Source organism: Vidua macroura, chromosome 1 (genome assembly GCF_024509145.1).
Source record: "Vidua macroura isolate BioBank_ID:100142 chromosome 1, ASM2450914v1, whole genome shotgun sequence".
Taxonomy (NCBI): Eukaryota; Metazoa; Chordata; class Aves; order Passeriformes; family Viduidae; genus Vidua; species Vidua macroura.
Genome location: NC_071571.1, coordinates 48,987,777 through 49,009,097, shown reverse-complemented (window position 1 = coordinate 49,009,097; position 21,321 = coordinate 48,987,777).

Below are 21,321 nucleotides of genomic sequence, written 5' to 3'. Positions count from 1 at the left end.
ATAAGTTTGGAGAGACCCAGGCTGGTCTGAACACTACACCACTGCTCAGCTAGTTGGAATATGATGAAGTGCAATGATTACCTTTGAATCAGTGAGCCCAAGTGCCCGTGCTCTGATTATTCCAGATGCCTCCAGATTGATAAGAGCATGTTGTTGAATGTTCATGAATTTTCTGGTAAATTCTGCCTTTTGACCAGGAAAAGCATGGGAGTAGTCAGAGGTGAACTAATATGTGATTTTATTGCCAGCATCAACATTGTTCAGAACAGAAACAATTCTTTATTACTTTTAAAAATCTGCACAAGAGAGAAATATCTCTATAGGCTGGCAATCTTCCTCCCCTCTGGTAATGGTGAGTGACACAGGGGATATTCCCAGGTTCACACACGTGGATTTCTTTCCTAGAGGCTAGGGCATTCCCATCAGCCCCACACCAGGAGTCCTGCTTTGTAGAGGTAGTCATAGAGGATTTCTGAACTGGTCAGAGTCTTTGCATCTCTGGATCTTTCCTTAGCTCATCTGGCCCCCAAAGACCTCTAGCTAATTTGCCAGCAGCCATGCACAGTTTTCATGTTGGATTACATAAGACATATTATTATTATTATTATTATTATTATTATTATTATTATTATTACTACTACTACTACACAAAGTACAAAAATGATTTTTTGCTGCCTCTGTTCACGGTATTTAAGAAAAAAATCTTCAAATGCCTCTGCTTGCCTTTTCAGACATGTGATTGGATATTCTATAAATGTATAATGCACATGAACATTTTCTCAGCTTCTCTGGAGAATAAGTGCATTGTTTTAAAAGTTGTAATTGTGAAGCTATAGTATTAAATAAAACTATAATTATTTCAATTCAAATATTTTCAAAGGCAACAAACGTTCAAGAAATGAAAATGTTCTTTTTCTCACTGTCTTGACCAATGCTGGGTGACTGGATTTCTGCCCATCCTGTGATGATATGTATTCATCATGCATATTGCAGCAGAGGCTTCTCTGCGGGCAGAGGTGTGGCAAATCAGAAACAATCTGTGACACAATTTTTGATGGGTGTAAACTGTCACAATTCTGTGAGTTTGGTGGCCAATTTCAATGCTCTCAGTTTTCTTGGCCCTGGTTTCAAGAATGTAATTTTGTTTGATGAGATGGATCATTTTCAACATCCTTCTCCCTCTCACCTGTGTTTTTTAGGTCTAGAGAGATAAGAGGTGCCATGTATTTAATTTCTGAAGCAAGTGCTCTGTTTTCTAACTTCTTGATTGCTTAAGCTACACATGGCATAGCACCCTACATTGTTTTCACTTTGATCCAGTCTTTTCCTTTGTTCTGACTAGGTTAACATTTGGCAAAAGCAGAAACAAGTAGGATCTAGTGCATTTGCCCATTGAGCTGCTGTGTTGTAAAACCACTGCTGTGCAGGAGACACACAGGCACGGCTCCTGCAGAGCTGAGCACTTGGCCAAGGACACATCAGAGGATCTGGGCAGAGATTTGCCAAGACATGCAGAAAAGAAATCAGGGTAGAGTCAGAAAAAATGCTTTTGTATCAAAGCAGAAAGTTGAGTTGTGTGCCAGTGGACTCCATTAGTTCCTGTGAAGGAAGAAAAACAGATAAAGCACAGGTGAGTTTGGAGGGAAAAGCCTGAAAACAAACAAATGCACAGACACAAACCAATTAGAAGTCAAACAACAACAAACCCAAAGTGCTTTCTCTAAGCTTAGTGATACTTGCTTAACAATTGTGAGGACTAAGGAGAGCTCTGGGTCATCTCCTTGTGTGCTCTCTTTGTCTTTCAAGACTTTTCAGCTACTGCTCTTAAGTTCTACATCTGTGTGGTGGAGGCTTTTTTATGACTTGACCTTGATTTCTCTGTTCAAGTTTTGAACCTTTTGCAAAGGTTCCTAGCTATTGACACACTTGGCACAAGAAATCTACCTGGGAACACAAAACATATCTTCTCAGCACCAGGACCTGCTGGAGTTTGGACAGGGCAGGGTACTTGTGGTGCTGCTCAGACTAGCTGGGCTAGGACTTTGCCTCTGTTTTCATAGAAATTGCCCTGTCTCCATAACTAAGGGAATGGTCCTTGGGATCTGTGGGTGTCCACACCTCCAGGTGACACCCTTCAAAATTAGCCTGACAAAGGGTAAATGCATTCAGTACTAGAATGTAAGAAGTAACAGATATTATTTGGGAAATTGGGTCAAAACCAGCAAATGATCATGGTGAAAAGATACATGTATTAGAAATGTTAAAATTACTCATTTTGTAAAGATTAGTTAATTAATTTCCCATTAATTTTTTTTAAAGTCCTTTCAAATTTTTGCTTTAAAATAACTTTTATCTTTCTAAAAAAACTTAGGCAGAATGTGGAGGAAAGCAATATACAAGATGGTCATATAATGCTCAAACAAAAGCCTTTCACATCTATTGTAACTTTTCACTTTGACTACAAATGGATGTTTCCCATTTTGTTCAATATCCTTTCCTCTTATTGCACTTCCCTACAATTCATGCACATCCAAATTGGTTTTTTTTGCTGCACTATTCCCATTCTTGCTCAGACATGTCACATGATGTCTCCAGTGCTGCTGTTGCTTCTGAGGAGGGAGGATGGAGTGGCCTGCTACTGGCTCAGACAGTGCTGCCTTCTGTCACTGTTACCTAGCAGGACACATGAACTCTGCCAAACACCTTGACTCTGTCCTCCTCCTTCTCTGCAGGAGAACTCAGAACTCTTGCATTAAGACTTTCAAGCTCTTTTGCTGTTTGTTTTTCATGTAAGGCTAAAAATGAAAGAAGGTTTAGCAGATAGTTTGAGAAATCTCGAAGGAAAAAATATGCTGTTTTAATTCCTCTGATTATAAAGGGGAAAGAATATATCTTCTATGCCTTTGAAGTTTAATTACATGATTAGATATTTTGCAAAAATTGAGTGTTTCATTAAAAAAAAGAAAAAAAAAGAAAAAAAAAGCAAACATAATGACCTCTCATTTTAACTTCTGCTACTGTAGAGTGTGAGTGACCTTGAAAGATTCTTGAAAGATTCTGTGGCATTTCAGGGACAGTGAGCACCTACAGGGACTGAGTTTGGGTAGATTTCTACTTGTTTCCTATGATGACCTAATTATTTAGAGTCAGTTCATCTGGAATTGAAAGCTGTATGAAAAGCCTGGTCTTTGAGTGAGGTTCAGAACCCATGCAGCACTTGTCTCAGAATTACCATGTGGCCAACATGTTGAACTTGGTTATTTTGTCATCTTACAGTGTGAAATATTTAAAAAAAAAAGAACAAGAAATTACATAAAGCCATTATCATATTTTGATAAGGTGGTTTGCAAGTTTTACTTCCCAACAGGAAACCATGAAAAAAAAAATAAGCAGAATACTAAAGTGAAAATTTTTACGATGAGATTTTTTTCTCTGTGCTCATTTGATACCGAAATGTTACGTCAGGACCTGATGACAATCAGTTTTAGCTTTAAAGGATGAGGAATAAGGAGAATTGGGATTTTGTCTTATGTTGTCCTTGACTTTGATACACTGTAGTAGGGGACAAGTAACACAGTGTTTTGTACTCATGAAAGTAATTGTGTATATTGTTCTTCAGAAAGACTAGAAAATATGAGTGTAATTAAACCAGCTATCCTTTTTAAATGTTCAGACTGACGCTATCTATTGATACTTGTATATTCTGACACAGAAGCAAAAGATGCTGAAAGCTTATTTTTTGTCTTTCTGTTACCTGTAAAACCTTTTTTCAGATATTACTAGTATGCCCTTTCATGGTGTACTCAGCCCTGCTCTGCAAAATACCATACATTCCTGAAACTCATAGAGGTTCCATGGCCTGGATATGTTTTTATTTTTTATATTGCCTGGTTACTGCACCATTTTGTCCTTCTCCTAGTAGCTTTCTGAAATGGAGAGTGGCATTTGGCTCCCATGAAAGTGGTTAGATTCAGTTCTGAGAACACACAAGAAGTCAGCTGGGGATAAGAAATAGCAACAGAGATTCAGCTTCTTTTTAAATGAAGAGGGAAGCTTGGTCATATCTGCCTGGGTCAACAGCAGGGTGTTTAGGGAAGGATTCTCCTGTACTTTGGCAGCTGTGTTTTCTTCACATGTGGGTGTAAAGGACATAGGACAGGAAGAATTCAAAAATACTCAACTTCTTATGTAAAAAAGCTCACAGCAGGAGTTTGTTTCAGGCAAGCCAGCTATATAGCAGAGTGCTTTTAGAAAAAAAAAATCCCAAATGGTGTGAAAACATACTAAAAAAGCTCATGTTAATGGAAGAGAATGATTTTTAAATGTTTTTTCCCTCCCAGTGGAAGTGAATATGCATAAAAAACATGAATCCTTGCTTAATGGTGTAAAAAGATGCAAAGTCTTTCCTATTAAGTATTCATGAACATTGACATTGAAAAAAGAAGGAAATGCTTCCTTCCTAGTGTATCATATTTTGTATCTGATCAAAGGGCAGAGCCCCATGAGAACGTGAGAAACAGCTGTAGCGATTGCTGCCTACCTGCTCTTGTCCCTGAAGCAGAGCTGTGATGTGGACTCCTAATCTACTTCAGTGCAAAGTCCTCTGCCTGGATTTAAATCCAGGATGGCATGGATGGGATGTGAAGAGCAATCAGGGGATTAATTTTGAGGCACAACTGTAATGGAAGTAACCAACTGTTTCCAAAGTCCACACATGACCATGACCTGTTAATATCAGTTACATCACACTGAATTTCAAATAAATATGTAGTCTTTCTACCTGAAGTATTCTGGAAGTCTGTAAAAGTAGATGTTGTTTATTTTTTTTGCCTCTGCTATTTTAAGTGAATTATAGAAAGGTTAAGTGATTTGTAAAAGGCTATTTAAGTCTAGAAGCTAGGAAGAGAATTTAGCTATTTCACTAAATCTACTTAGATAAAACTCTCTCATCTACCAAAACTGATTTTTGCATAAAACATGAATCAAGCAAGGCATTATTACTTTTGTCTCAAAGTAATGTATTCATATTTAGTGAGGGGTAAATATCAAAATCTGTCTCTTGCAGCTATTTGACTGACAGGCTTCTGCTGTGCTTTTAAGAAGTTTTATAACATGTTTGATAAACTATGGTGGATGCATGTGTACATACACACACACACACACACACACACACAAACACACACATATATATAAATATGTATATGTGGCTTTCTCTACAGGCAGATTTTCTGTGTATGGAGGTACTTTAAAAGCAAACAATTGAAATGCTAAAATAGAGATGGTTAATGGGTCCCTATCACTACCCAGGGAATAGAATACAATTTAATGAAAAATGGTTACAATAGGTATAGATTATCAGTCTTGCATTTATTATTGTCAGAATAATCAGACATTCTGCATCCCATTGGTGGCTTTTTCCTCATGGCTTTGTGGTCTTGGTTCAAGATGACAAGGAATGTCCAAGACTGGGGGCATAAACTAACTACAAATAGCAAAATCTCATTGGTGACACTGGGGAACAGAAAGAAGATAGAGGCAATTTTTATACTGATTCTTTTACTATCCCCTTAATTTTCCTTAATGCTCTAGATCTGTATGTAATGGTGACAACCTTGCCTTTAGGAATAGTAGCAAAAGAGATTCTACCCTCAAACCTATAGGGAAAAAAACTTCAGTAATGTTAATGCATTAAAGAATTAGAAGATGGATGAAAGGAATTCTATTTTTTGTGATAGAAGAATATTATTTTATTCCTAGTACTGGGATCACCATTGGAAATACTTTCCTGGGATAGAATACTGATCCAGAATAAGCTACAGGTGTTTTGAAAGGGTTTGTGGCAGGGGAGCAACATCTCTTATGTAAGAGAACAACACCAACACTAAAGGTCCTGGGAGAAACTACACTGTGAGCATGAACAGGTAAAAAGTTACTTAAAACGTGTAAATGCAGTGTCCTCTCTACATTACCAGGATAGTTCACTAATTTTAAAGCAAGATCTCAGCAGCTGGTATACATAAGTCTAAATATTTCAAGAAATCAGACTTGAACTGATTTCACAGTTTTAGCTGGCAGAAACAGAGGCTCTTGTACTCTTAAACCCCATTATTTTCAGTTGGGTTTTAATGGGTGACATGCATATGCAGACAAAATCCCCAAGCTCCAGGCTCAGAGATGAAACTGAATGACCAGAGTATAGTCTCTACACAATATAGATAACTTGAATTCAAGTAAATGTTCAGACTCTATAAATAAAGGAGATAGGAAGGGGAGAGCACAGTCTCCCTAGAGATCAGGACCTGTCAAGGTATGAAAAAGGTGACTGTCAGTTTTATGCAGCCTGTTTTTTTTCCCACCATCTTGCTGAATGAAATGATGCCCACATTTTTCTGCAGGGTCTTTCTGGAGCAGCAAGCCCATCTTGCCTTGGTGCCTGCTGGCTGATGATTGCTGCACCTGTGTTTCCTTACATTAGTCACAGGTTGCCTGGCAGTGGTCTAATAGCATCCAGTTGAGAATAAATAGTTTAGGGACTCATTCTCTGTCCCAGGAATAAACTGGGATTATTGAACTATTATTTTTTTACCCCAAGGTGATCACTTTCTTCATGGGCAGCAAGAGAAAAGATGAAACAAGCTAAACTAGATTAAGGGATTTCCTCTTATTCCCAGCTCTTATTTTCATTTGTTCTTCTTGTTCCCGCCCCCCCCCCCCCCCCCCCACAGTGCTGTGAAACTACAGCTATGCTTTACCTTGCAGTTAACCTTTGAAAGAGAAACACAGGAAACACCTCTTGCTCTGAGGGGAGACTGGAAATAGAGGTTATAGAAATTAGGGGGAAATTAGGATGTTAAGGGATATTGCTTAGGGAGGAGTTTGCTATGTAGGTAATGGGCACAGAGGATGCACAGCTCTGGGGTGTGTATAAACACATTTTGTAGCGTGCCAGAATGGCACTCATATTCCTACATCTCAATCCCTCTGAAAAAAACCAGTATGGTGGGTGAAGAACTGCTTGAGAGGAGACAGGAAGAAAATGTGTGTACAGAAGTACCTCTGTTTGTCTTCTAAAATGTGGAAAATGAGGGGAAAGTGCTGGCCATTGTTGCCTGTACAAAGAATTTGAGTGTTTTGTCAGGGTGTGAAAGATGTAAATTTGGTTTTCTTTCCTGTCTGAGAAAGCTGAAAACTGTCTTGTTGAGAAGAGCACTCTTCAGTTTTTTCAGTGCTCTGAGTTGGGTTGTTTTTATTAGAGAGGCGCTTCCAATGAGAAGAGATCCATGAGACCAAATAGAACAAAGGGAGGAGACACCCTCTGCTGCAATAGTTAAGATATTTCCCTGGTAATTTTGCTATTCAGTTCCCTCAAAAGATTAACTAATTTATCTTATGATTCACCATATCATAAAGTGCATGCTTGTAATTTCATGAATCAAGGTAGAGATGAGCAGGGTTCTTCCTTTATCCCAAGTTCCAATTTGGGTGGAATAAATCTGATCTCTGTTGAGGTCTTGCTTTACAGCCATAAAACCTATTCTGACCCTGGTCCCAGATGATTTTTTTTCTAGTCTAGAATGATATGCCTTTGATGAAAAACTTGTATTTGTATGAATTTTTACACATAAAAATTAAAACCTGTATTCTCAGTCTTTTGAAAGGGGAGAATACTTATTTTCCGTTCCTGGAGGGAATGCAGTCTTGGATGCTGAAATCTGCATGGAGTTTTCTGCACATAGCTGAACTTGGCATGTATGAAGACAGTACCCATCTGTTGGCAGAAACAAAAAGGAAAGAAAAAGATCCCTTACTTATTCTGCTGTCAAACAGTGAAACACAAGTCAGCAATGGTGCCTGTGGTCATCACCTGTGGGAAAAAGTGACCACTGAAACTGCTGCCATAATCTGGTTTTCAAAATATGCTTAGCTATCTAGTTCAAATATAGTTCAACATGTCTACATGTCAGCAGTCCCTGTACACATTAGCTGCAGAGCTGACCTGTGGGACTTGTGTTCCTAGATCATTCCTCTGCTTGCAGGAACCTTGTCCTGTGCATTCTTTTTCCGGCACCTAAATTTATGTTTTGTTTTATGAAAAACAATAGTTAGTCACTCCCTTAAAATATTAATTTTATTACTCCTTTTCCTCCTGTTTTAATGTCTCAAAATTTCATCCAGGCTAATTTGCACTGGTCCCTGCAAAAGCAAATTGTTAACTATACTCTGTAATAGAGCATACAAGAAATCAGTGGCCAGGCTCTTCCTGATTTAAGGAATTTCTAGAGGAGTTTGAGAGGTTTGTCATATTGTTCTGTGGGGCAGGATTAGGTCCCAGCTGTTGTTAGATTTAAGATTTCCAGCTTTCCAAGGGGATCTAATGAAAAAGCAGTGAACAAAGAGTCTTACAATGCAAGATGAGTCTATAATCTTAAGAGTGGTCTATTAAAGAAAACTATTCTGAATGCACATGCCAGGGTAGAGCACCACAAATTATGGCATTCCACTCTGGAAATAAATAGCAAAACAGTAGGGAACTAAAAAAACTTTACTGTCTCATAAAGCTCGGCATTTTTCATCTACCTTCCCACCTCCATTAGATGTAGCAATTAAAAAGTGGGTCATGGAACTGTTCAGACACAGAATTAAAGAGAGCTTTAAAGCTGTCGCTCTTACAGTCTATGAACTGTCTGTCCAATCTAACTAAAAGATAATAAAATTGAAGGTGGCCATTTGGTATTTGGCTGCACAACAGGCTGAAGGTTTCTAGGGGGTGTGTGCCACCCTCCTGGGACCAACTATTTTAATTTCTGTGTACTTTTCCTGTGATTTAACCCTTTGTCTGCTATGTTGCCAAGCATTTCACACTCTCGCTCTGTATCCCGATCAGCACAGAGAAAGGCTGATGGGGCTTCAGGGCACTGACAGAAACTCCTGGATTTAACCAGCAGATCAATGGCTGCAGCTACTGAACTGCTGCTTATTCTTTACTGTATTCGCTCAAAGAGACAAGGACTTGTCTGAGTCACTGCCACTATTTTTTTTTTTTATAATTGAAATGAAAGCCATGTGTTCTCCATCTTCTTTTGTTCTGCCCATCTCCTTTCATTCTGGCTGTGGGTCTGAAGAGTGTTTGGACTGCAAAGCATGTTTGTTCACAAGTGCAGACAAATCCTTCATCCCTCATGTGATGGTCTCGGGCTCAATGTGCATGTTCCAGCACTGGGCACTAGAGACCCTGAGTTTCTTTGCTGGAGTCACCTGTATCTTAATTTTACTGACTGACCAAAGGCCCAAGGCCTTTGTCTGAACTGTGTGTTTACGGCTGCTTTGCCCTTTTGTCCCGTCGTTGAGGGATCTGCCCACACTTAGAAGGCTATTGATAGATTTTATTGATCCCAAGCTTACTACTTCCTGTCTCCACCAGTTCCTGTTTCTAATGGCCAGGCTGTAGCTGATGCAAGTGCACCCTCCCCCAGGTCAAAATTAATAGGCTTGATTTAAAATCCTAACAGGTGACTTTAATCTGTTGCCTGAAACAGGTGGGGGAGTGTTGGGGTGTCTGACCTGCCAGCCAGGTCTGAGGGAGCAGGGGCTCTTTCTGCCCAGCACAGGTGGAGTTTGGCCACTCTCAGCTGGGATACCTCAACACACGGTCTTGTTCATGGCTCTCTTTTGGAAACCTGCCTGCTGACGGTAATTGAGCTGCCTTTCTAATTCTCTGTGCAACTTTATAAAGAAATCTGTTGGTGCTGTGGGCCCACAGAGATTGCTAGTAAACAGGGCTAGGGAGAAGGGAAGGGAGTTAATCTTGCAATGTTTTCTCCTGAATGGTAACAACTGAATTAACTTCTGATGTGAAAATGAATAAAGCAGTAAGCTATAAGACTCCTGATGACAATGCCATCAAAACAATTTTCCTTTTTTCCTCCTCCTCTGGATGTTTTGATGCACCTGATGTGAGCTGCTCTGAATCCAGGCTTGTTTCAGCATGAGCTGGAATAATGTTACTGGGGGGAAAGCACAAGTAAGAAATTTGTGCTGATACACAAAAAGCCTAATTTTTAGACTTGTTCCAAGTTCGGTCCTTGTTTCTTTCTATTGTTTGGCTTTTCTTTCTTGCTTCTGTGATTTCTGTTGCTATTTCAAGATTTTCTGCAATGTGGACGCTGTCTTTGATCTTGTTTTGTTTGTTCTCAGTGTTTTTGCAATCCAAGCAGAAGTAAATGGTATTTGAAAAACAGTAAGTTTGAACCTTTTGGTGATTGCTTGTTTCTGCTGAAAAACAGAACTTTAAAATTTATTTTACTTGGAATAATGCTGATTCTTCTGCAATCTATGAGAAAGAACTAGTCTTTTATTTTTTAATTTTTATCTGTGAAAAAAAGTTTCAATATAAATTGAAACACTCAGTCAAGCAGTTTCAGCTAGCAGTGTTATTCAAAGATTGTCACTGTTCTGCTCTTAATTCTGGGAGTCCAAAATTAGACCCCTAATTCCAGACCTGCACCTTTCAATATTTGTTGGGGGAAGGGGGGGGGGGGCGGGGGATGTTGTCACGACACCTAAAGGCTTTTATTTCAGCTGTATTGCACAGAATTTACTTTTTCTAACAGTAGTGTTAGAAAGTCTGTTCCTAAATACAGATGTAGAAACTTATCAGTAGCCACTTATTTTCTAATGTTTTGGACAGAATTATGTATCTCTGAATGTGTCTGTTATTTCCTTTTGGCTAAGAAAATATGGGTGGTTTCTGATCCCAAAATTTCCTTTTCTGTAAAGGTTGGCAACAATCCATAATTCTCTTTATCTCTAGGAGATGTAGTTTTGTTAGTGTTCAGTGGCTATGCATACTATGAAACGCCTTGTCTGCAATTTTGAAATGGCCTGGGACCTCAGCAAAGCTATGGTTCTACTCACATAAAGTCTTAACAACATATTATATGGTTATATTTATATTTTGACTATATGTAGTTATTTGTTATATCTTGCATATGTTGTTGCAATATACACTGTTCCATATCATGGGCACACTCCCATGGTAAGGGCCATGTTCCAGAGAAAGCTGGAATGAAACCATCCTATGATTAAAGAGCATTTTCTTTATATTTTTCTGTAAAAGGATTAAGCCTTTGACTCATCTTCCCAGCCCAAATAATAAAGCTTAGAAACATTAGCATTTTTTTCATTTTTGGTTTGTTTTTGTGTGTGTAGTGCTGGTTTGTTGTTTTATTTGTTTGTTGTTTTTTTTTTTCCAGTTGTGCTTGTTGTATTTGTGAGGAGTTTTGGTCTTGGTTTTCTTTTTTCTGAAAATTTCAGTGATAAGAACTTTTTGTGATAACTTATTCTGCAATAGTCTGAAGGAAAGGGCTAGCAGTATGCTCTTATTCTTTTAAGGAGCCATCAGTGTGCCATGCATGACATGAAAATGTACGTAAAAGTGGCTCAGAATGAAATGAGGTTTCAAATTTTTTATCATTTCCCCTTTAACCTCTTCATCTTTGGCTTATGTTTGTTAAAACCTATTAAAAATTAGTGTTGAAATGTGGTACAAGATGCTATTTGCCATAGATCAACATCACCTTTTAAATTAAATTGGGATACTTTTCAGTGCAGCAAACAGATATAATTAATGCTATTTCTATTTTTTCAAGGTGAGAGACAAAAAGCTGTAGGGGAAGGGAAAGGAGAATAAACTCTCACAGCCCTAAAACTTGAGGACCATTGGCTTAAGGACTTCTTTCACTTTTGAGTTAAGAAAGGGTACTAAAAAGGGTTCTGACTGAAGGTATTAAAAATCTTTGTAGGTCACTTATAATAGCTTATTCAACAACGAAGAAAATAATCTTTCTGGAAACTGCTTCTTTTGCTGTCTTTGAGATACTGTACTGAAATATGGGGTTTTTTTTCAGAGGAAAAATTTTCATGGTGGAAATGTAGAACTTCACCTTTGCAGCACCTAGGCTAGCTTCCCAGGCTAGCCGTCACAAAAAAGTGACATTTGTTTACAGTTAATTTAGAAAAAAAAAGTTGCCTGTTCTGTGCTCAGCATTGACAATGCCAGCAGAAGCTCCATGTTGTCAAAATGGATAGAAATCATGTAATCACAGAGCTGGGGCTGACGATGGCTGCTGGCCTTTGCAGAGCCATGGTGGGCATAGAGCTCTGCAATAGGCTCAGCTGTGGCTTATATCCTTGAAAGCAGCAGCTTGTTGGCGTCATCTCCAAGTTCTGTCAAGCAAAATGTGCAGCTCCTTATGCATATTGCCTATATCTATTTTACCTTCTGTAGACAAATTGCATATAATGTCATAAATTGGTTTAAAGAAAATTGGCAAAGATCTACTCCTTAATTATCTCAGGCTGACATCTCCAATAACTGAAACTTGAAAGTCTCAGGAAGAAAAGTCAGGCAAGGAGAGTGTTTTACTTAAGATGTGATCCTGGGCAGCTTGGAGGTCTCTAAAAGAATAATTTGTGTGGGTTTTTTAGGGTTTGTGAGGAAGCTGGTGGAGTGAGAGAGAGGGTCTTGAGATGACTTTGCAGAGAAGGGAAAATATGATGTGAGATGGAGTAGATTTTAATTGATTATTAACTCCATTGAGACTGTGATTTGTTCTAGCTGTGGGGAACATACTTTGCTGTCTCTGTCTCGAGTTAATTTCAAGAGCACTCCAGGCCTTTAACCACAGCAGTGAAATCTCAGCACTTTGTCAAACAAGCCCTTAGCCATGTTAGCCATAGGGCTAGGCTTTTCTTTTTTTGGCCAGTTGTCCACAGAGATAGTAAACATGCCAACATACAATGGTAATACACTGCTTCAGAGCAGGCTCTAATCAACCTCTGTTTCTTGAAAGAAAATGATATTCGTATACAGACAAAACTATGGTAAAAATAATATTTTAATTATTTTCTCTCATAATAGTTTCCTAATGTCCTGTCCATTTTTCCTGTCCTGCAAAAAACTTAAGGTTGTAAAAATGGTGCAAACTTTCCTCCCATGTGTATCTGGATTACTAAATTACTATGGTTTGGGACCTTCCTTAAAGCTATAATCTCTTTGTATTGGGAAATCCAGTCAAGGTTAAAGCTGCATAAAAAGAGCTGCTATGAAAAGATGCAGTAAGATGATGTCCTGCTGTCCTTCTATCATATGTGCTCTCCAGCAGTGTATGGGAATGATTTTTGTAATGAATTACAGCTGGGTCCCCTTAGCTCATCCAGTGCAGGGACTGGATTATCTATTTGATGAATGAATGCTTTTTATATTTTAGCAGATAATTTACTGACTTAGGCTGCCTTTCTGGTTGAACTGTTTATATTGGCAAACTTCTGAATATGGATATAAATTATATGTCATTGCTAGTTCCTCTTTTGTGGTAGAAAGGACAGAGAAAGGATTAGAGCATACTCCTATGCAGGCTTGAGTGTCTTGAGTCAGACCTGTAACCTACAGGAAAACAGCATTGTAGTTTGCCAGAAATCATGAGATATCCAAATAGAAGCAATTCACTTGGTTCTGGCAGAGCTGGCTTTGAAACCAAATTTTTATTCAGCACTTTTTATCCAAAACAGTGAAAATTCTAAACTGGAATAAGAAGTTGTCCCCCTCCTCCACAACATGCTATTAAAATACCACAATGTTTTGCTTATGAAACTGGTGTGCTCTGCAGGATCCCTGACTGCTGCTGCATGAAGCTGACAGGGTTTGACTGTTTTGCTGCTGTTAATCAGTGGGGTTTGCTAGTGAAACTAAAAGGATTATAGCAGTTTTATTCAGCAGCTTCATGGGTTGCCTGGGCTCCCTGGTGAGTGGGAGGCTGTCCTGGGAGTCATAGGCTGAAGTCAGGCAGCTGGGAGCTCAGGTGGCTCTGAAACCTGCAAGTCTTCACATCCGGCTCTTTATTGCTGAGGAGACAGGTAAATAAACAGCTACAAAACAGCAGGTTTCCAGCCTGCCTCTGTGTTCTGTCAAAAGAGTGTTTCCATGAAATGCTAACGTTTGACAAATTGCAGTTTTATGATGGAATAAAGATCAGATAGAAAATTTGTTGTATCTGGATTTTGATCTTTCTCGCATCTTGGAACACACTGCTCTTTGGATGAACAGGCAAAACCTAGAAATTTATTTCTCCCTAGAAGCAACGTGCTTTTAACTCATTAGTTCTTATTAGTTTGAGTTTTTTGCTCTATTGATCACAGACTTGCAGCTTCTCACTGTCTTGGACAGAAGACAAATCTCTTTGTGGCTTATTGGGAGATATTGGACAGGTGTAGTCAGTGGAGGTGTGTCCTCTCCCCTGTGGTTAAACTGTGGCACCCAGTGTGTGCTGCAGTGTGGTCAGGTGCACGTAATTGTAACTTCTGCATGCATGGGGATAGGTGTAACCATAACTGCTGCTTCCACGGGCTAAAAATGTGATTTTGTTTTTAACTATCTTTTATCTTTGCTCTTTAAAAGGTGGGTATTTCAACCACAAGCTGTGGTTCATATGCTTCTTTAAAACATTGATAATCTGCATCCCCAAATTCTAGTTGAACACTTCAAGTCTGTGAATAATTGTTATTTAATCAGCCTTTTTGTTTTGTCAATTTTTTTCTCTGTAACCTGACAGAGCTAAGGTGGCAATTTTGCACAAGATAGGTTTGGTAGTATGCAAAGTACATTTTGGAGAAAGGGGAAGGAATGGAGGGAGGAAGAAACCTGTCACTAATCAGGCTTAGGATTTTTTCTTTATATCACTTAAACTAAGAAATGCAGGCAATGGTAGTCCTCAGGAAATGACTTCCCCTACTCTAGGAGAAAAGATGCTGTCTATGAAGTACAGTTTTGGCTTAGTTTCTGACTCTGGTGGCTCATCTAAACAAAACCAAATTATTTTGCTTCTCTGTCCCTTTACCTTTTTCTTATGGGTGGTTGTTTCTGTGGGCTCTAAATGTTAAGTGTGCAGCTGGGAGACTGAATGGTTTTGCTGGTGCTTGACACAGTGGAAATTGGTTCTGCTAGGAGCTAGAGGGCTCCATATGGTGCTTAACAATTTCCAGCCAAGCAGCCCTACCCAATTAGTGTTCTTAAGACATGCTCACAGGTTAAAATATTGTTTATAGGTGCATACTACCAAAGATACAGGAGTAAAAAGCTGTACTACCAAATGAAGCTTTGTGGATATCCCATTGCAATGAAGTGTTGTTCAATTAAAAAGAAATCCATTTAGAAATTTCCAGTGGGCTCAGAATACTATTCTGACTTCACAATTTCTAGCTAACATAGCTTCTATAAACACATCCCTTTGACACAAAACTGACCTGAAATGCATTGAACTCCTAGAAACTGGAGATTTTATTGTGTCAGTTACCCACTGTGTATATTGTGCTGAAAAAAATCCAAAACCGGCATGGAATGATTAAATCGACTTGGTTTTCTTAGAACATTCTCCAATCAGGCTCCTATTCAGCACAGAATGCTGTTGTTGACATTGCTAAAATTCATAATGACATCTTTTTCTTTCTGCAACAGAGGAAGGTTTTTTAAAAATTACTTGTACTATTTGTGGACCTTAATTAGGCCTTAAGAGTGAATCACAAAATTTTTGCCAAGCAATTTCTTTGAAAAGGCATGTAGCAGTCTGGCTGTTTGAACAGGAATAGCTGGTAGTTGCAGGTTTGTAACTGGCTCAGGTTGCATACCGTTGTACTCAGGACTGAACATCTTAAGGGCATATTGTCTCTAAATTTGGATTGATTGTTCAACTCAACTGATATTGGATATTCGGCTGGCAAATTGCTTGCTCAGGGATTTCCCTCTCCCCATAATTTCTATTATGTGTGTAATTTCAATGATTCCTGATTTATGAAAGGCAATCCTAGAAAAAGAAATTAATTGGCTTGGCATTTGCAAAAATGGATCTTGGTGTGCAGGTGCAATTTCATTGAGGGGCAAGTCTAATGAGGAGAGTACTGAAGTAAGACAAAGGCGTCAAATGAATATTCACTGAAATAAAGAATTAGGGGTTTTCTTGGTTGTAAGGAACTGTTTTATTGCAACTGTAGGTTGGTTTTTTGGTCACTATCCAGCTTTAGCCTGAACCAAACTTTCTTGTAAAATTATCTAAATAATAATTTTTTAGTTAGATTTGCAGCTGCTAAATGTCTCAAATCTTTGGTATCTTCTAATATACAAAGAGGAAATTTGCAAATGTATCTCAGCCCCATTTTTGCAAATTAGTTGAGTCCAAGTGTTCTTGAAAATCAACAAGGCTGCATAATTCATCTCTGAAAATAAGTAGTACGAATATAGATCTCTGGGATGGTTTTGGAAATATTACATCAGAATATTTATTTTGAGGTACTTTGTGGGCAGGAGTATGAGTATCCCAAAAGGAGAGTGTATTCAATAAAATCTATAGCTTTTGCTTTTATTTAATATATTAGTTTTCTCTAACTGATTAGGTAACTGTATTTCTTGAATTTATTTTTCCTGAATGTATAAGAATCCATTTAATCATTAAAATTGAAGCTTCAGGTTTCTGAAGCCAAAGGTCAGGTTCTAGGAAACAACAGAGTTGTGGTAGAGATGAATCAATCAGAATGAAGTGGAATCAATAACAACTCAGCTATTGTCAAAATGTGAAGACAGTGCTCCAAACACTTTTTTTTTTCCGGGGGGGGGGGGGGGGGGGGTGGTATCTTCAAGATTGATTTCCTTCCTTTGTGGAGGAAGTGACAGTTATTTCCAGATGAAATGTATATGTTGTGGAATGGCTGAATTCAGAGACTCTTTTTGCAGGAAATGCCTTAAGGATGATGTACTTTGACAACCCTGGGATACTCTGTGAAGAGCCAACAGGCTGACTGATCCAGAAAAAGGAGAGCTTTACACTAGGAATGACAGACAAGTGAGATGTCTACCAGAGTACAAGTGAGGATAAGAGAGACCTTCTAACCAACAAAACAGGGGAAAAGTGGGCCCATTTCAAATGTGTGCACACAGTGAGGGAAGAAACGTTCATCTGTTTATTGGGAAATCGGCAAAAGTGGGCACCTCTCTTAAGTGCCTGTACACTAAGGCTTGGTGCTGGGGAAATAGTGTCCTTCTGTGTTTGTATGGCTACAATCTCAGGGATGTTAGAGATGTGGTAGGATAGCTCAAAGGGAGATGTGTTGCAGTGTGTGGAAACAGGACCTTTAGGAGGAGCAAGCCAGGACAGTAAGGTGGGGGAGCTGACCTTTGTGAGAAGGTAGGAGGAATGCACAGAGCTATCTTTTATGGATGAGCCAACCTAGCTTGTTATGGATGAACCAGGGTTGGAATTAGCAGATGGACCAATGTGGACCACATATTGTCCGCACTGTGGATGTTTGATCAGGAAAAAAGATGTAGTTAAGACCTTCAGATATCTGGAAGAAGCCTCATGTTCATGAGTTGTGGGACTTTAAAACACCCCATCTGTGCTGGATGGGCAGCAGCAGGGCACAAGCAATCCAGGAGGATTTTTTCCAGTGTACAGCAATGACAGCTTTCTGACACAGGTGACTGAGAATCTGCTGTGCAGAATCCCTTACGTACAAGCAAGGAAGAACTGGTGAGGACTGACCAGTGACAGTGACCTTGAAATGGTGGAGTTCAGGATTCTAAGAGGAAAGATAGAAGCAAGTCTTGGAATTCAGGAGAGCTGACTTCAGTCTGTTTAGGAGCCTACTTGAAAGAATACCATGGGTTACAGTCCCAGAGAGAAGAGGGATCTAGAAGGTCTGGATGATTTTCAGGAATGACTGGCTCCAATCTCAAGAATGGATCATTCTGATTTTTAGGAAACAGGCAAGGGTGTCAGGAGGTCTGCACAGATCAACAAGATTCTCCTGACAGAACTCAAATATAAAATGTAAGAATACAGGTAGTCAGTAGACCTAGGAGGAATACAAAAATAATTGAGTGTAGAAATGAGATTACAAGAGCCAAAGCATGCATGGAGTTTAATCTGGCAAATGATGTGAGAGGGACTGAGATGGACTTCTACAAAAGGAAAACTAGGGAAAATGCAGATCTGGTACTGAATGTGATGCCCTGATGACAAAGAATATTGGAAAGGCCGAGGTTATTGATGCCTTTTCTGCCCTGGTATTTACTGGCAAATCTGCCTTCATGAGTCCCAGTCCCCTGAGAATACTGGGAAAGCCTGGAGCAAGGAAGACTTTTCTTTAGTGGAGGAGGCTCAGGTTAGGGGACACTTAAACTGAGCATAAACTAGTAGATGGGACCTGATGGGAATGCCCCCATGAGGACTGAGGGAGCTGGCTTGTATCATTCGGCTACATTTGGTGGCCTTTGAAACGTTGTGGAATTTGAGATGAAGTTCCTGTGATCTCCCATCTTCAAGAAGGGCAAGCAGGAAGATAAGACAAATTACAGGCAAGTCACCTTCACCTTGACTCCTGGGAAAGAGAGCAAATTCTCTTGAAAGCAGTTTCTAAGCACAGTAAAGAAGAGGAGATACAAGCTGGGCAGGCTGTCTGTTAGATGGACTGTCCACGGAGGGAGTCTGTAGCATCTCCATCCTTGGAGTTATTCAAAATCCAGACAGGCCTGAGCAGCCTGCTGTCTTTGACCCTTCTAAGCCGGAGATGTTTGACTAGAACATCTCCAGAGGTCCCTTCCTACCGTTACAGTTCCGTGATTCTTTGTTTTAAATAGTGAGATAGTTGAAGGACCTGATCTGCTCATGGCCATTTTGTGCACACAGAGTGATCTCCAGCCAGCAAACAGGATTTTTTTATAGTTTAATTTATCCACTTCAGAATTGAATATGCTGAATTTTATTTCTATTGAATAATTTGTCCTATCCTAGATAGAAAGCTGATAAATTTGGTTTCTTTATAGATCTAGAAAAGTTTGCCAATTATTATTCCAAATATAGTTTGACTTTTTATTATTTTTAACAGCTCTGGTACTTAATATCTGAGCTCAAGAGTTGCCATCTTCTATAAAGACTGTAAGAACAGTCTACAGTTTTAGTTTCTTGAAATAATTCTGAAAAGTTTCTACTTGGCATTTGAGCATCTTAATGCATTTACTCCTATAAATGCAAAAAATATTTCGGGGTTTTTCAGTATGAATAAAGATAGCAGTAAATACTGACACAGAGTACTTCTCATTCTCAAAGTGCTCTAAATTTGTTGTCTAATTACTATTCACAATACTCTTGGGAGGTTCATGTGTTTAATTATCCTCATTTTATAAGCTCTGGGAATATGAAACAGTGGCACATGGGACCCAACAAGTCTTTGTTTTTTTGCATTTCTGCCCCAGCACCAAAAAATTGATTTCCTGCGTGATGCATCAGAAAGTACAAGGGGAAAGAAAAGAGACCCTGAACAGAGCCAAGGTCTGCTTTAGCATCTAGGCTGCTCCCAACTAGAAAGCTGTTTTCAGTCATGAACTTCCTTGCTTTCATTCCACGACACCAACACCAAAGAAGTTTGACTTGGAGAAGAAACAAATAGGACTTAAACTCATTGTCCCCCTTCTCTTGAAAGTTGTTGCAACATTTAATTTTTTACGGTCTGTTTTATAAGCTTTGCTCATGAACATGTTGTAGTGAGTGACAAATGCATAGACTAAAATAACATTTCCAATGCTATTTTGTAAAAAAAATTAGACCCTGACATTTCAGTAGCATTTCCATTGTGTGTCCCTTCCCAATCAATCATTTTTTTACAGAGAATGGAAAAAGCAAGGTAAGTACTCACTTTTTAAAGATTTTTTTTAAGGATTGATTAACTGTGCTAGAATGATGGGAGAAGTAAACTGCTACTCTTCTGGAAACTTAGACCATAAATTGAGGGCAAAGGTAGTTGAACTACTTGGCTCCCACATGGTAATTATGTACTTAATTATTTCATAAGCATCCTTATTTAAAAAGTGTGGGGGGATTCCATATAGTGATCCTTGATGATTCACTTAGCCTAATAATGCAGGAAAGGAAGTATTTTACAAGTGTTAATAAAAATATAGAATGAGTAGTTAAACTGGCTTGGTTTATCCTGTGTAGTGAAGCAAGTTCTTGTCTTGTCATCTTTTGTATTTCAAGAAAATACAGGTATTCAGATTTGCCTCACTCTATTTCTCTAGGTAATCTCCTGACTTGACAATGGAAGAGGTAAGTGCCTATTTTGTGGTCAGATATTCTCTGCTTGTGAGGAGAAAGCAAATAAATTATTCTTTACTAGGACATGTTGCTTGATTCTATCAAAAAATGTACACTTGCTGGCTTTGAACAAGTGGCACATGACCAACCATTCCCCCAGACTTCTTAGTGTTGTGTTTCTTCAGTGCCTTTCAAGGCTGGAAGCTACACTTGCACTGTAGCTCACATTGCCAGTGTTCACCTATGAAAGTACTCACTGATACTGTGGCAAAAATTATGTATATTTGTGTGCTTACATCTACAACATATATTCTGGGGAAAAATTAGGCTATTTTGGAAAGCCTATATTATGTGAGTGGTAACTCCAGAACTCTTCATGTCTCTCGCTTACTGACAAGTGCTGTTATTCTTGAGTGGTTTATTGAATAAAGCTGATTTATCAAATGCAACTTTATTTTAGGTCTTTACATCTGTGGATTAGCTACTGATGGACTTTCACTTGTTAGTGATAAGTTTGTTATATTTAGAATAATGCTATCAAGTTCAATTCTGGAGTCCCAGTTGAAAGCAGAACTGTCTTTTGTCTTTATAGTCGTATGAAGACTAAAAGGTGTGAATAATGTCCATGTGCTCCAACTTATTTCTGCAGTGTCCAAGATGGTTTTGGGCAATCACTAATATTAATAGTGTATAACTAAGATTTAAATTTCTTTTTTTGCTTTAGCCTTTTAGCTGTTCTTTCTGGTATAATTTAATGGATTTGATCCACAAGACTTGTGTGAATTGTAACTTCCATTGGAACATTATACCTTTAGAGGTATCTTAATGAAAGTCTTGCTGGGGAATGTGAGGCTTTTTTTGAGTCAAAGTAACAATGAGGAAGAGGCAGAGAAGACAATAAACCCAGTCATTTAACACACTCTTCTAGCCTTAACTGAGGCACCAGTTGGAACAATTATCATTCACAACTGAGACAAATGCTCTTGGCTATTCAGCTGTGGGTCTGCTTTACACTTCATGTGAAGAACTAAATATTCCCAGAGCTGTTTCCTATCAGTCTCTTACCTGGTAGTTGGGATGCTTCCTTGAACACTGACCCTGTGCTCAGTCAGGTAATGCGGGGATTACAGCATGGCTGTGGAGCATGGCTGGCCCCACATCCTAAGTGAGTATGGCAACAGTG